The sequence below is a fragment of the Micropterus salmoides genome, unplaced genomic scaffold (genome assembly GCF_014851395.1).
Source record: "Micropterus salmoides isolate LMB-PRFRI ecotype aquatic unplaced genomic scaffold, ASM1485139v1 Ms_hic_scaffold_3, whole genome shotgun sequence".
In the NCBI taxonomy this organism is placed as follows: Eukaryota; Metazoa; Chordata; class Actinopteri; order Centrarchiformes; family Centrarchidae; genus Micropterus; species Micropterus salmoides.
The window spans coordinates 20966611-20982897 of NW_024042261.1; the positions used below are offsets into that span (position 1 = coordinate 20966611).

General features: G+C 39.6%; 1 protein-coding gene across 1 annotated transcript in view; it reads right to left on the reverse strand.

Moving 5' to 3' along the window:
* Positions 1-1186: 1186 nt before the first annotated feature.
* zgc:172282 (leucine-rich repeat and fibronectin type III domain-containing protein 1-like protein) overlaps positions 1187-16287 on the reverse strand; it is a 210576-nt gene continuing 195475 nt past the window's right edge. The window contains exon 11 of the mRNA XM_038693519.1: positions 1187-2055. The gene's annotated coding sequence lies outside the window, so the exon portion shown is untranslated. The remainder of the gene's footprint in view (positions 2056-16287) is intronic.

Consider the following 16287-nt stretch of genomic DNA (forward strand, 5'->3'; position numbering starts at 1 on the left):
TAAAAGGTACTACTGCTGAAAATAAAAAGGGCTAATATGATGGATTATCCCAAAACTCAACTACTGTACTGTACTGTATTTTCCAGCTTGACTGATGCCATTGGCACATTAAGCCTTACCTGAGGACATGTGTTACATGTGTTTTTCCTGGTGTTTGATAATGTAAGATTAAATCTGCAATAACTGATTTCCTGACCACCTGTGGGCAGGAAAAACAAACTGTACACATAACATTGACATATTATCACCGGCAGATATGAAATCTCTTCACCAACTCCTGAGGAAAATATCTAACTCTTCAGCTGCTAAATGCTCCACTATGTTCACCAGCTAGTTGCTAACTGTGCTTGTGTGCAGTTTGGTGCTGGGCAGGCAGTGTACAGAGAATTTTAGAAGGCTTTATCCTTGTAAACAGCTTCCTGCTATGGTCGAAAACAACTGTGATGAAAAGTGTGAGTGTGAACCAACAGTGAACTATGATCTGAAAGAAGCCTTAAAGCTCATTGTGCTGAGGGGAACTGTAGAGTCAGGTGGGTTCATCACTATGAGGGACCCCTTTTAACATTACAGATCATTTCTTCCATAGTGGTAATACATAGTAGTAATATCAAATTAATATCAAAACTTACATCTAGAAGTGCATTATGTCTCTTATTAACTTTAATTTAATTAATTTCACATTGTGGAAGTCTGGAATCTACCTTGTTTTTATCTGAATCACTCTGAATTAAAGATGTAAAGATGCATAAGATCTTTTCATTTGGTTGAACAAAAAACACTCTACCATATGAAATAATAGAAATAGAGCGTAGAGGAATCACATAAAATTGTTTGTGGTATTCTGTACTGTGACTTGTACAGTTATTTTTTCTATATTTATCCATCTTTACGTCCACCCACAGCATACACCTTCACTACAATAATGAACAAAGTTTGAGGTGGAAATGCAGTTGCAATCAAGCTCTATGGTTGTAAAACATAAAATTACTGTCACTGTCTTTTGAAATTATTGTGTACACATTCACTGAAAGTTGTCAACTTTGGTTTGATTGTGAAAACACATAAATGGTGTTTTAAACCAGGTTAATTATACATTTTCTGGCTGACAACTACAGCATAACTAAAGATGGAGAAGAGAGAGAGATAAAGAGAGAGGGAAAAAGAAATAACCTATGCAGCCAGTCTAGGAAAAAGTCATCCATTTTTGTTTTATTTTATTAGAAAATGTCCACACACCATAAAAATTACATGTACAAAACTATAAGATTTGAAATTGCTTTATGTACACATACAAAAGATAAAGCCCAAAGAAAAAATAAGGGGAACACAGAAGGAGAAAAGTGAAGACAAAGCAATTGTGTTTGTTTTTGGGGGTGTGTGTTTCTTCTTGGACGGGTCAAAGGGTTTGAGGTTCTCTGTCTATTTTGCTCTTCTAACAACGTACATCTCTGCAGGTAACCATGTCACAACCACAGTCATGATGATAATGGTAATAATGACACTGGGGAATGGCGGTGAGTGCAATTACGTGCACACATGGAAAGTACATGAGACGGCACCTGTGTACCCACTTGTGTATCCCATTTACAATATTAAATCTGAGTGAAAGCATGAGAATGATGAGAGAGATGCTTGTATAGAGCACCTGCGTCATTCTGTTGATTATTATAAAGGAATATCTGTCAGACAAACATTAAGATGTAACTCTTCAGAAATAGAACATTAAGTGAGATGTGACCTGTTATCAATCATGCTGTGTGCACGTAAACACACTCCATGGTGGTAATGAAGTTGTCATAATGAAGATGTACAAAGGTCCTGGATGACTACAACCATGATGTTAGCAATGCAGGTGGTGCAGTCAAATAGCATTTTTCTTCATATTAAAAGTACTTAGCTTTTCAGTGTAGAACTCTGGACCTGTAAACTTATTCAGTGAAGACAGTAATGGTGATGATTTTGATAAAATGACCCCGCTACTTTATTTTTTCTATCTTATCTGTTCATCTGTTTACTTCTTCACTTCAGACATGTGGCTTTCCTCCTGATCAGCAGCTGTGAAAGAAAGAAAGAAAGACAAAAAGAAAGAAATCAGCTTGCATTACACTGTGGTTTATTAAAAAACCTTTTAACTGTTTGTGTAAGTCATGGCTAATGAATAAGTTGTGGGTATGACCCAACATTTATTTAATATCTGAGATTTAGAATTCCAAACAAGAAAAATGTAACACGGATGTAATTCTCAGATGCATAAATGAATATCTGAAGATTTCCAATCCGGGTTCTTAACACCCGATAGCAAAAAGCTGCACCATATATTCAGCCTTGGGCAAAAACATGTGTTTAGCTGGAAGAAATGTGCTGTTTGTCTGGATAACATTTCTGATTTGTGTGTCATGGGCAAAACGCTGCGGGTGTGTTTTGGCATGTGTGTATTTGTGTGATTTTTTTTTTTTAACATGGCCACAGAGCCGGAGTCAGTTGCACCTCTGTGGATAAGACCAGGCAAAATCAGCAGCTGACAATACAGGCAGCTACTTCCTAGGCTACTCTGATTAGAAAACATCTACAACCCACATTATTTAGTCAGAGTAACAATGATGGACACGACAAACACAGTGCCAGCTTTCTCATTCTCAGTGCTCTACAAGATGCTGAAACAAACGAGGGTTAAAAGTGCTTGACAAAGTTTCTTTGACTGATTCATGTCATCTCTGCATTCTGCTTATAATGCAAAACTGTAAAATAACAGGATTTCTAAAAACATTGAATCCATGTTGGATTCCCCAGTCAAATTACTAAATGTTTTCTGCTAAGTGACTATAGATTTATGGGAAAAATGTGATGGAAAGCAATTGGTCGGCCCACCATCCTCGTTAAACTTGAGAAAATCTCCCACTGCTGCCCTCATTAGTATTGTAATGTGAGCATGGTAAAATGATTAGCTGTCACACTGTAAGCAGTCCTTACGGGGAAAACCTGGTGCTATTGTCAAATTGCTCATTGAGTGCTTGGCAGAAACAGTGTATAGTTAAATGTTATTGGTTAAAAAAATAAAAATAAATGGACAAAACAATTGTCTCCATATCCCCCCAATCTAACACAGCAAGCAAAATATAGATTAATACAGCATGATAAGTAACTTAATGGGAACAAGATGACAGGACATTGAAAAAAGAATGGCAGGCAAAAGTAAATAACTGGACAGTGCTCGGGCTGTGATATAGAACATTATTGAACAGTCAGAATTATTTCAAATTGCTAATGGTATTAGCAAGAAGCACAAACTTTGACCTCAAGCACACAATGTTGTCACCAGCTATCTTTTGGAATTTAGATGAACAAGGGCGGGAAATCTTAACACTGCGTGGTGCAAATTTGGGAAAGCAGGTGGAGGGTCAGCCTTCAATCAAATCAGCTCCTGGCAGGGCCTTTAAACCTCTAGCTCACGTGTTTGCTGCATAGTACGTGCACAAGACAGTAAACAAACCCAACTTCTGAAAAAAAAAAGTTGACCACCCCCATAAATAATTTCTGAATAAATTATGTAAGTGAAAATATATATTTAATAGAAGCCAACTCCATTTTTGAAATAATTCAGAGTTAAACACTTTTTGAAGGTTTTCTTTATGTCCTCCTATATATACTGAACTAAGTGGAAATTGGTTACTTCAACTTGATACCTTAACATGCTACTGGACTACATTTCCCAGATTCCATCTCTGTACTTGAGTTGCATCATCAGTGAGAGAATCTGGCTTATGGCTGATGTTGGCCCATAGAGCAAGTGCACCAGAGACTTCAGGCTAACTTCTGGTTTAGCCCTCTGTTAACTTGAATGGGGAAAAAACTATTTAATTGTGGGGCTGTTCCAAATGCCAAAGCACAATGATACAAGGTATCAAGGTCATTTATTCATCATTATACAACACAAGGTTGTACATCAAATTTACATTTTTAGTATACATACAGTTGGTCAGAAAATGTGATCTGCTCTTCATCTAAGTCACAACAATAGACAAACACAGTCTGCACTATTACTAATAAATATGTTTATGTTTTTATTGAACACACGTGTAAACAGTCATAGTGCATTGTGGAAAAAGTACGTGAACCCTTTGATTAAATAACTTATTGACCCTCCTTTGGCAGCAATAACCTCAACCAAACATTTCCTGTAGTTGCAGATCAGACCTGAACCTGAATCAGGAGTAATTTTGAACCATTCCTCTTTACAAAGCTGTTTCAGTTCAGCAATATTCTTGGGATGTCTGGTGTGAATCAGTCTCTTGAGGTCAAGCCCCAGCATCTCAATCGGGTTGAGTTCAGGACCCTAACTGGGCCACTCCAGAAGAAGAATTTTCTGCTGAAGCCATTCTGTTGTTGATTACTTCTGTGCTTTGGGCTGTTGTCCTGTTGCACCACCCAACTTCTGTTGAGCTTTATTTGGCGGGCAGATGACCTTTCATTCTCCTACAAAATTTCCTGATAAACTGGAATTTATTTTTCTGTCAATGAAAGCGTTTCCAGACCCTGAGGCAGCGGAGCAGTCCCACACCATGATTCCCCCTCCACCATACATCACAATTGAGGTTTTGATGTGTTTTTTTTTTTGGTCAGCAGTGACATCCTCCACGGTGTCCTCCCATGAACTCCATTCTTCTTTAGTGTTTTATGTATCAGCGTCGTTAACAGAGATGTTAGCATGTTCCAGACATTTCTGTCACCTTAGGATAGATCTTAACCTCATTGAGCATTCTTCACTGTGTCATCTTTGCAGGATGGCCAGTGCACTACACTTCCTCCATTGATAGACAATTTGTCCATTTGACAATTTTACCATGGACTGAACATGTGATGATGTAATGAACATCAAGGCTTTTGGAGATACTTTTGTAACCTTTTCCAGCTTCATGCGAGTCAACAGTTCTTTATCTCTGGTCCTCTATTTTGTTCGAGGTGTGGTTCACGTCAGGTCATGCTTCATGAGAATTGTAAAATTAAAATTGGTGTGTGTTTTTTTTGGCAGGGCAGCTGTAACCAACATCTCCAATCTCATCTCATTGATTGCACTCTAGGTTGGCTGACTCCTGACTCCAATTAGCTTTTCGAGAAGACGTTAGCTTAGGGGTTCACAGACTTTTTCCACAATGAACTGTGAATGTTTACACAGTGTGTTCAATAAAAACATAAAAACATAATTGTTTGTGTGGTATTAGTTTAAGCAGAGTGTGTTTGTCGATTGTTGTGACTTAGATGAAGATCAGATCATATTTTATGAACACTTTATGCAGAAATCCAGGTAATTCCAAAGGGTTTACATACTTTTTCATGCGACAGTACATAGCTTCACATAAACAATACATATATAATTCTGCAGGGCCTTTTTTAAATTTGTGTCTGGCAGTAACAAGATGAAAATGATAATATGATTTTCATCTTCACATAAAAAGTTCAACATTTGAGAAACAGTGTCCATCCACTTTTACTGCATTTGAGCACCAGTGTAAACACAGAGAATGCCTCCTCCCATCTTGCTGGAGTCTTGTGCTGTGTCAGCTCACAACATGGTCCCTCTGTCAAGTGCTTGATGGAGCAGGTCTCTATAAATATATTTTTGATTTCCCATTGCTCGTCCAGACCAGATAATAGTAAGGAGCAGCTTTAAGTCCAAGCTGGGATAGCATGGCTCCTATTTGGGTCTCTCTTACCGGTCGGCCACAAAATGGCGGGATTGTGCAATAATCAAGATGCCGCCTGCTTACACTCGGAGCAACAACATCGGCGGGTTTTGGAGTTAAAACATTGAAAAATATTTTTCTTAATCAGTAATTTTGCCCACAGCACTGTTGCCCCCTGTGCACACTGAAGCATAGGAAAATAAATCTGTGCAATTTAGCTATCTCTGAAGGTTCAGTGTGTAAGACTTAGTGGCATCTAGTAGTGAGGGCTATGAATTGCAACAATCTGTCCAGTCTATCACTGCCCCCTACCATTTCAAAGAGTGTAGGACAGCTACGGTGGGTGACAGAGCACAAAAGGTGTTGTCTTCTGAGACAGCAGAGAGTAGCCACTCTAGAAATGAGGTTTAGCTATATTTATTAAGAAATTATATTTACTTAATTATTCAGTAAAACCAGATATTATTGTGACTTGGCCACTGACAGATAACATGGAAAATGTAAGCCAAGTGTGTGGTGCTTTGATAGCGGCAAAAAATATAAATAAATAAATACTTTGATAGTTGTGCTGAAATAGATCTCAGTCATGACAGAAACAGTTACTCACATAAGGACTTCCTCTTTAGTGGTTTTTCCTACCAAATAAAAGTGTGAGAAGTTTGTTTAATGCAATGCTGTATTTAGAATTGAACTGAGCTTTTATTTAGAAAAATTCTGAAAGACATTAAAAGAGTCTGTAGCCTCCTTGACACACCTCTGAAAGAGCCGTCAGAAAACGGGATTCCCCTAAATGTAGAAATGAGATACTGGGGAATTGCAAAAGTGTCCGTAGGTCGCAGCACATGCAGTGATCTGAGAAACATTTGCTGCAGAATCCATTTGTTGAAGAGAGAAAAAAAAAAAGTTGTCCCAAGGTGGGATCAAAAACTCATCCCTTGGGTCAGTGCAAGTCAGTATCATGGCTTATATTCTCATCCACCATTTAATGGTTGAAAAGATTGCTCTGATGAAAAACTTATTTGCAGATCCCTGCTCTATATTATTACTACTTCTTCTTCTTCTTCAAATTTACGTATTCAGCATAGTGATGAGTGTCTACACTGACTGAATTCTACCAGAAGAAGAACGTAGTGATGAAACGCGCTCTGTAGCGCTGTTTGTCCATTTTCAGCTACTGCAGAAACATGACGACACAACGTGGCGACGTCCATGGAAGGGGGGACCCCCGGTTATGTAGATATAAGTGGCTCATTGTAAGGTAAAAAAAAACAACATAATGGTTTATTATGTAAGGTCTTTACACACCACTGAAAACATAGTTGTGGATTTCATATTGCATTTCTTGATAGATCCTCAGAAATATTACACACTGGACCTTTAAGTGATTACAATGGTTGAATTATTTTATATTTGAGCACCTTTACATGAACACATTAAATACCACAATTGAGCATTAAAAATGTATTGCATAAACTGAGCACTTCCTATAATCACAGTGTTCACGTGGCAAAAAATATAGTACTTTCACTATCTAGAGGAAATTGTACTTGGGCTGTTATTGCTGTTTCACTGTGGCTAGAGGTTTGCAATAAAACTTATTCTCAATATATGAAATGCAAGCACAATTACACTCCTAAATGAGAACTATTGCATTGTAATTACAACTTCCTTTACACCTCTCTACCAAAAAGTGTACTTGCAAGTGACAGAAATCACACTCCTACTGCGCAAATAAGTCCTGCGCACAAAAAGAAGCCCGAAGGCCATGTTCAGACCGATTGTTACGAACCTCCAGTGGAGAATCAAGGGGAGGAGGAGGTTAGTGACAATAATAGAATCATTCCAGGTTGAAGGAAGCCAGGAGACAGATTTTACAGTACATACGGCGTTTTATTTACAATAAAGAAAAATGTTAAGGTAAACCTCGGGGAGGTTCTACAAAAAACAACTTCCCAAAAACAAGGAAGAGCCCACAAATGCCACGAATGAGAAAATAACACAGGATACAATAATGAATACCACCCTCCCATTCATCCTCAACGAGAAAATGCTGCTGACTTGCTCGCTCACTAGCATCACACCCAGCTGCAGCAAAACATTTTGCCAGGGAGGAATCATTCTGTTGAGCATTGATAAGGACCTCGCGGGTTAATGGCAAGGTTCTCTCAGGAACAGTGACTGAGGAGGCAGCACTTACAGGCACCTGTGCTTGACAGTTCTCTGCCCCACCACTAGAGGGCAATTGGTCCTCCCTAAATACAGAGGGGAACAATGAATCTGAAAGATCCACCCCTTGGGTCTGCTTACGCGCTTGAGCCCTAGTCAACACACTGACCGAAAACACTCCAGGGTGCTTTTGAACCAACTCATCAGATTCAACTTCAGGGATAGGAGTATCCACCACCTCTGGGTCTGGAAAAACCTTTCCACCAGCAATGTCATTTCCTAGGATAAAATCTACACCATCAACAGGAAAATGAGACTGAACAGCGACAGGAAAGAAACCAGACACTAGCTTGGACTGTGAATTAGTCAAACCCCTAGTTTGATTTTATGGGGGGGGGAGTGTTACGGCCCTTAAGCCGTTTGTGTCTGTGTACTGCTGCTCGTCTGTGCTCTGCAGGTCCTGCCCTCCCCCCCCCTCTGATGTTGCAGCCAGGAGGCTAGGGTGCACACCTGTCCCCAGTTTACAATCAGCGGGAGCGCAGGAGCCGGTATAAGGAGCAGAGCGCAGGCAGACTGGGTGTGGAGAGTGTGGAGTGCAGATGGCATGGAGAGCTGGGTGAAACTGCAGTGCAGCAAGTGACAAGTCTGAACCTTGTGGTGGGGTTCACTTCCTCAGTGGAGGGAGGGTGGTATTCATTATTGTATCCTGTGTTATTTTCTCATTTGTGGCATTTGTGGGCGCTTCCTTGTTTTTGGGAAGTTGTTTTTTGTAGACCCTCCCCGAGGGTACCTTAACATTTTTCTTTATTGTAAATAAAACGCCGTATGTACTGTAAAATCTGTCTCCTGGCTTCCTTCAACCTGGAAGCCAGTTAGCGCTATCTGAAAAAAGTGCCCTCCCAGAGGGCTCAGACAAAACAATTCAGGATGAACTTGGCTCAGCTTTTGTTGCAATACAATGTGAGGTCAGTTTGCAAATCAACAAGCATGCATTCCTTGTAGATCACGTTGTGATGTGAACAGAGTTAATTCTACTGGTGTATTTCACAGTATAACAGGTGGCCTACCTAAAGTAACTAACCCCCATCAATACTTTTACTTTTGGACTGAATGCCCAGTGAGAGACTAAATGGCCGGGTATGGGCCCCTATTGAGATTCAGCTGTTGACATCGCTGCATGCCACACCATAGCAGTGAGCATGTTTTCTCTGTCACAGTGATACAGATTATCAGCAGTGGACACTGGTCCCATTTAGTAACTCATTCATGACAGAATAATCAATTACCCATTGTTTCTTATAACTGCCCAGCCACTTCCACCTTTTAAGATGGCACACAGGTGGATATTGACGTTGTTGCAGCACGTCAGTCTTGCTCCTTACACATTATCCAGATCTAAGGGGTTTGAACACTAAGCATGCACGCAGGAATTGCACGGACAAAGGGACATGCAGGCAATCCCTGATTATTGCCTACGCGTTAATGTGAACCACAACTTCATTCATCCATCCATCCATCGTCAACCGCTTATCCTGCGTACAGGGTCGCGGGGGGCTGGAGCCAATCCCAGCTTACATCAAGCGAAAGGCGGGGTACACCCTGGACAGGTCACCAGTCCATCGCAGACCACAACTTCACGTGACGTAGACGATTACTTAAAAGATGTCAAATCGTATTTGGACACAGATAAAATAACACTGCTATGGTTTCAAAGCTAAACTTGAGCAAATGTCTGTATCTCAGACTGCATTTCCCAGGGTATATGGCAAAAAAATAAAGCAATATTTAACATTACATGGAGTTCTATGGTGCATATACAGTATTTTATTCAAAGCAGCAGCAAGCAGCATGCATTATTTAAAATATAAAGTAGTATTGCATTCAGTGTTTATTTCAAACAGCACCATATACGGTCAGGTCCATAAATATTGGGACATGGACACAATTCTAATCTTTTTGGCTCTATACACCACCACAATGGATGTGAAATGAAACGAACAAGATGTGCTTTAACTGCAGACTTTCAGCTTTAATTTGAGGGTATTTACATCCAAATCAGGTGAACGGTGTAGGAATTACAACAGTTTGTATATGTGCCTCCCACTTTTTAAAGGATCAAATTGACTGCTCAGCTGTTCCATGGCCAGGTGTGTGTTATTCCCTCATTATCCCATTTACAAGGAGCAGATAAGAGGTCTAGAGTTCATTTCAAGTGTGCTATTTGCATTTGGAATCTGTTGCTGTCAACTCTCAATATGAGATCCAAAGAGCTATCACTATCAGTGAATCAAGCCATCATTAGGCTGAAAAATCAAAACAAACCCATCAGAGAGATATGTCGATGTCCCAATATTTATGGACCTGACTGTATAGAAAAATCGATCCTGCATTGTATGACAAATGAAGAAGAATAGTGACCCCCCCAAACAAATCTAACATCTAGTGCTAAATAAACATTCAACACGTCTTGACAAAATAAATCTAAATACCTTTACCCATAAAGCCATCTAAACAAAGCACCAAGCCTAACCTTTCACAGCAACACAGCCCTTTAGTAAACTAAATTATTACATTTAGCAGCAACAAAAAACACACTGTTTCCAAGGCTTTAATTTAGCTTGACATTTCAAAACAAAACCTTGTCTCTTAATACTAAACTTCACTTTGTTACCCCTGACATCATTATTTACGTAAAGCTTGGAATCCGCCAATAATCCAATAGGGCACAGAGCACTTACTGTTTCTAACACCTAAAAGACTCCATTCTCCAAATGCAACTCTCTCAAATCTCATCATCTCATTCTCCCCCAATACAAATATACTGCATCAGCGTTTTTGGTGTTAAGCTGCCAATATAACAGCCAAAGGGCTTGTCTGAAGCTAAAACCTTAAACCAGAACAAGATTTTATTTCAACAACAGTTCCATTTTCTCTCCTGTCTGTGAATGGAAATGGGTTTCTGCTGAGAGGGACAAATGGAAGGGTGCTATCTCAAAGCAAAATCATCCTTGTAGTCGATAGATACATGAATGCTTGCACTACCATTGATTCGGTGGGTATTTCATGAACACTTCACATTGTGTGTCACTTGTAAGGCATAATAAGACATGAAAAGCTCATTAAGATTGGGATGTAATTATGAGACTTCGGAAAGACATGTATACAGTAAGACAAATGCATACATTTTTATAGTTTGGAAATCGTGTGAGGGACGAAATCTCGATATTAAAGTTAGACTAGGTTTATTCATGTCACTGCATTAAAATGCAGAAAATATTCTATTGTAAGTATAGCGTAAAAGTGATGCAACATATCAGTAAACCCAGATAATGCACTGGAGTAAGACAGGCTGCTCTTGTAAATGTCCTATAACTCCACCACACTGTATACTGGACTGCTGTTGTAAAGTACACCACACAGCGCTGTAACAACCTTGAACATGTTCATCCCTGTAATAGAGTTTACAGTTAGCATGAAAACACAGAAAACACCTGTGCAGCCATTCATATGTAAATTGCTCAATGTATTTTCTGTTTTGCTTTATCATTTTGTAACCTGCAGAAAAGTGCTACTGTGTTTGTTTCTTGTCTTTGTTTTTTTTCTTTCCATCTGTATATTGAAGGTGCACTGTGCATCAAACAGTTTCAGTTCTGTGCCATCGATGAGATGCGGGTAAAGCTGGTGTATGACAGAAAATGAGAGGGAGGGAGGGAGAGTTTTATATATGGTCTGTATAAATCAGCTAATGCTGAGTGGTAAATCTGCAGCATCCAATTATAGCTTCTCTTTCTGCAACCATTGCTGCTTCACTGACACACTGTCTCTCTCTGCGCGATCGTCTGATTTGCCACACTATTGACTTTTACAAGTCCCCGTATCACTAAATGTCAGCCAGTTTTTGCTGCTACCTCGTTTAAGTTTTAAAATGGATATATAAATGGATAATAAATATAATCACTGCTCTCAGTGCCAATTAGCGATTATTCTGCTGTCCTGAACCAGAAGTTTAAGTCACTTCCACTGCTGCAGTATGCATGTATCTGACAGATGTGCTCAAATGAACCTACAAAACCACCCAATAGATTCAGCACTGTTTTATCGTCAAGTTATTAAGAAATAGTACAAATACAGTATAGTGAGAAAGTAGTGGTACAACAAAGAAATATTTTAAAGTGGGAGTCGTGAAAATCATCAGGTTTCATCTTTTTGGCTTAAAATTCATAATCCGAAATCGTTCTATCTATACAGGATGCGGGTCGACTTTTACTGAATACACAAATCACACTAAACAGCTGAATATGCTGTGCTACTGACCTTCACAAACTGACGCTGGGAAACTGAGATCTTTTGCAGAACAAATCCCAGCGGTGCTCACATTTTAGTGCTAAACACTGCCCAGAAAGCTACATTTTTTTTCCTGAGGATACTTCAGGGTGGTTTAGGATTCACAACTTTCCAGATGTTTTTCCTAAGTGGGCAACTGGCAGGAACGTCAACTTTTTAGTGAATCCATCTGCTGAATAACTCACACATCCAAAGAGGGTCACGCTCATTCATGCTGAAGTATCAATACGTGCTCAATCAGTTCATATTGTCCTCCCAAACACACACAAGTATAAAACGTGTGGCAGGATCTTTCCATGAAAATGTCTTTTGACTCACTGAATGTGTGCACGTGTCTTCAGCACATCGTGTGCCTCGCTTTTTTTCAAGCGTTTAAATAGGTTAAAGGAGTCACAAAATAAACACGCACAAAATAAAATGTGCATTGTGTGTGTGTGTTGTGTCATCTATTATTCATAATACCATGTTTTCTTTCTGAGGGACCAAAGACACCTCACAGCACAATATAGCTGGAGCTCTACACACCCTGAATAATCCTCCACACATCCCACCCCCTGTTCCTTTTCCTGCCCGCCGCCCCACCCCCTTCCTCATGCCCGTCGTCTTCGCATCACATCTCCTCTCCTCGATCTTCTCTTCCACCTCCTTTTAAATCCTTGTCTTTTCTCTTTCTCCTTTACCTCTTCTTATTTATAACGCTGCTTATCTTGTACGCCCTCTCTCCCCCATTTTTCTCTCTTCAGTTCAATTCAAGAAGCCATACTGGCACAATAAGCTCATCGCTGGAGCATCCGTATATACTGGACGAGAATGTCAGCCTGCCCTGAACAAGTGCTTTAATGCAATTTTTGAATAATCTCTGTGTTTCTTTCTATTCCTTGTAAAATCTATTTTTAACAGCCCTTCCACATCACTGTTTTCTCTTGTTCTCCCCATTTCCTTCTCCTTCCCATTATTTTCTTTTCCCTCCTCCTTTTTGTCTTCTCCCCTTACTGCATTGTTCACCTTGTCTTGCTCTTGTAGGACACTCATCTTACATCTTACCCCCCCCCCCCCCCCCCGCCCTGCCTCCACCACACACACACACAGCAGCTGGAAAGCCATGTGTAATGAGCGCAGGATCTACCAGCAATGTGTGGGAGAACCCAGGGTCATTTTGAGACATGTAAGTGCATGTGTGTCAGTTTTATTCAAATATAGTAATGAATGCATGGCCACGTCTAGCTACATCACTGCCACATGAGCTACCAGATATGACTTACTGGTTAAACTGAAGCTTGCCCGTCGGCCCACATAGAGGGAGCGTACACTGCATCTCCTCTACATTAAGGTTGTTATAACTACAGTGTGTGTGTTCTTCACTGTGCTGTTTTAGCCTTTGCAAATAAAATAAACTGAATGGTTGCTAGTGGGGACTTATAAATGCTGCTGCAAAATAGCCACATTAAGAAATGTTATGTACTGTATAAATCATACTCATTAATGCTGTTTGAACATGCAATCAGTTAAAATGTAAGGCGGAACCTGCTTTGTTTTTTATTATTTTTATATAGCCTATATCCGACTGTAGCCTATATGATACAGCATCCTCTGATCTTAGAGGCTGCAGTGTTTTCAGTTCGGCTATTTGTTGAACCCTCAGGTAAATTATTGTTCCAGTAAAGTGTATTCATTTCTAAAACGCGCTGCTGAACCAGCCTGTTCTCATGCTCAGGCATCACATATACACGCTTTGGAAAAGCCATGTCTATTGTACGCAAAACGGCAATTTTGCGTGTATAGTGGACGCCCCCAGGTACGTGTGTATGTGACGCATACAGGCCACGAGTGTATGTGACGTCCTGGTACTAGTACTTCCGGTGTTTTTGTTTAAGGAGTTGACAGCCCCCCACCGAGGCAACTTCCCTAACCTCAACCATGGCATTAGTTAGTGCCTAAACCTAAGTTAGTAAATATATGCATATTGTCTGATTTGACACGGCTTTTCCAAAGCGTGTATATGTGACGCATGAGATGCGATCGGGTTGGCTGAACAGGTTTCCCGTCACTTTTAAGGATGGGGTGCGGTGGTTGACAGTAATTGTAACAGAACGAGTAACGTGACTATTTACTTTTAATAGCCAGTAATAACTAAATTAATATTATTACTTAGAGTAATAAGTAAAAAGTAAGTAATTACAATTTCTGAGTAATTTGCCCTACACTGCAGCTACATATGCCGTATAAACAGATGTGCCGCGAAGACAGTGCTGCTTTCTGCCCCCTAGTTGTGCGCACATCTAGGTGATGACTTGCACAGAAACCCATCTATTGCTTTACTGCTGCAAAGAGATCTTGATGTAAACATGGTGTATTTCCTCAGGTAGCCACACATGACTCAAACAGGATACCAAACAAACAAACACTATAACAAAACAAACGCTGTATTGGAGCGACACACTCTTGATAGTCACCGTCAATTACAGTTTCAGATGGGATCAACTTTTAAGTGTCTCTAAAAATGTTGGAATGAAATGAATACATTTGTCCTTGGCATGACAACCATATTGATTGTAACAAAGCAGATGACAGTAATCAAATGTCCTTTCTAAATGTGTTCCCATTGTCGCCTCATCCCTCTGGTATAACCAAATATGTAATTATTTTGTGATGATGAGTTAGATATTGTAAATCGCTACTGGAGAAAATCTATTTATTCCACCACGACACCTACCCACCAGCCAATGAGCTTGTCACACAGTTGAAAAAAAAAGCAGCATATGATCTTTTTACGTGATTGTAAACCTATAATAGACAAGTTGTAATGGCACAGTCTATCGTAGCCAGCTCTTACCACCCACTCTTGGAGGAATTTGTTTTCTTCTCCCCTCTGGGCGTAGATACAGGTTCCCCAGGGTAAAAACCAATAGGTTTAATTTTTCCTTTGCACCTACGGCAATAAATGCCCTAAATTTGCACTGAGGCTGAGCTGCTGACTGCACTGCTCGGAAGGAATTCATGGTGGTGAAGATACCATCTCCACCATTTGAGTACTTTGGAACAAACAATTATTTATATATTTTAAATGTCCTATGGCTCATGTATACGGTAATTGCTTGATTTCTGTTTTTAGCCCTCTATTGTAAATCAAATTTCCCTTCAGGGACAATAAAGATTGAATTAAACAACTGCAACTAGAGTCTAAGACTAAGAAGATAGACCACTATTCTATTTCAACTTTGAAACACAACTGAGATTACTTTATGATGCGCACTGTTTTATTTCTATTTTTATACCATGCTTTTAGTTTTTGTATTTGTCTTGTGTGTGTGTGTGTGTGTGTGTGTAAATGCAGAAGATGACTCAATCACCACCAACAATGGAAAGAAGAAATGTTTGTTTGTGTAAACAGCTTCTGGTGCCTGACAGCTGTAATCATACTCATACTGTCCACACACGCATATGTAGTTACACACAGTCATAGGTGTATCATAAGAGATAAGTATGATAGAAGTGCCCTTGATAGCCACTCTGGCTCATGTGTATGCAGGACCACAAAAACTGACTGCATGATTCATTGTTATTTTTACTGAATGAACAATAAACTCTTTGTTATTGAAATGTAAATTAAAACTAGTGACAGTTGTCTTTGCAACATGTCACTTACCAGGGAAAATAGTGTCTTTGTTTTACTGTCTAGTCAAAACACGGCAGAAATTGCTGTTATATCACAGCTTTATCTGTCCCCTGAATGTTACAGGGATTATATTAGTATAATAGGATGTTGTGCATGAGTCCTCTGGTGACATGTCCACATGGTGACAGATCAAAAACAAACAAATCAAAATGATAAAAACAATAGGTTATGAATGGAATCTTCTTTCTTACTCTTAATGTTTGTAGGTTATATTTGCTTGGAAAAAGAGGTAATATGGAGACTTATGGGAAACATCATCCCATCATATTTTCTCCATTGTTCTTTTTCTACCTTTTAACTTTCTCATTCAAAAAATATCCTCTCACAGTTCGTTTATGTGGGTGTGTGTCAGGCCGAATAAATTATCTATCTCAAATTGAAATGCACTTGAAATTGTCAAGTGAAGTAAAGTTATAGTGA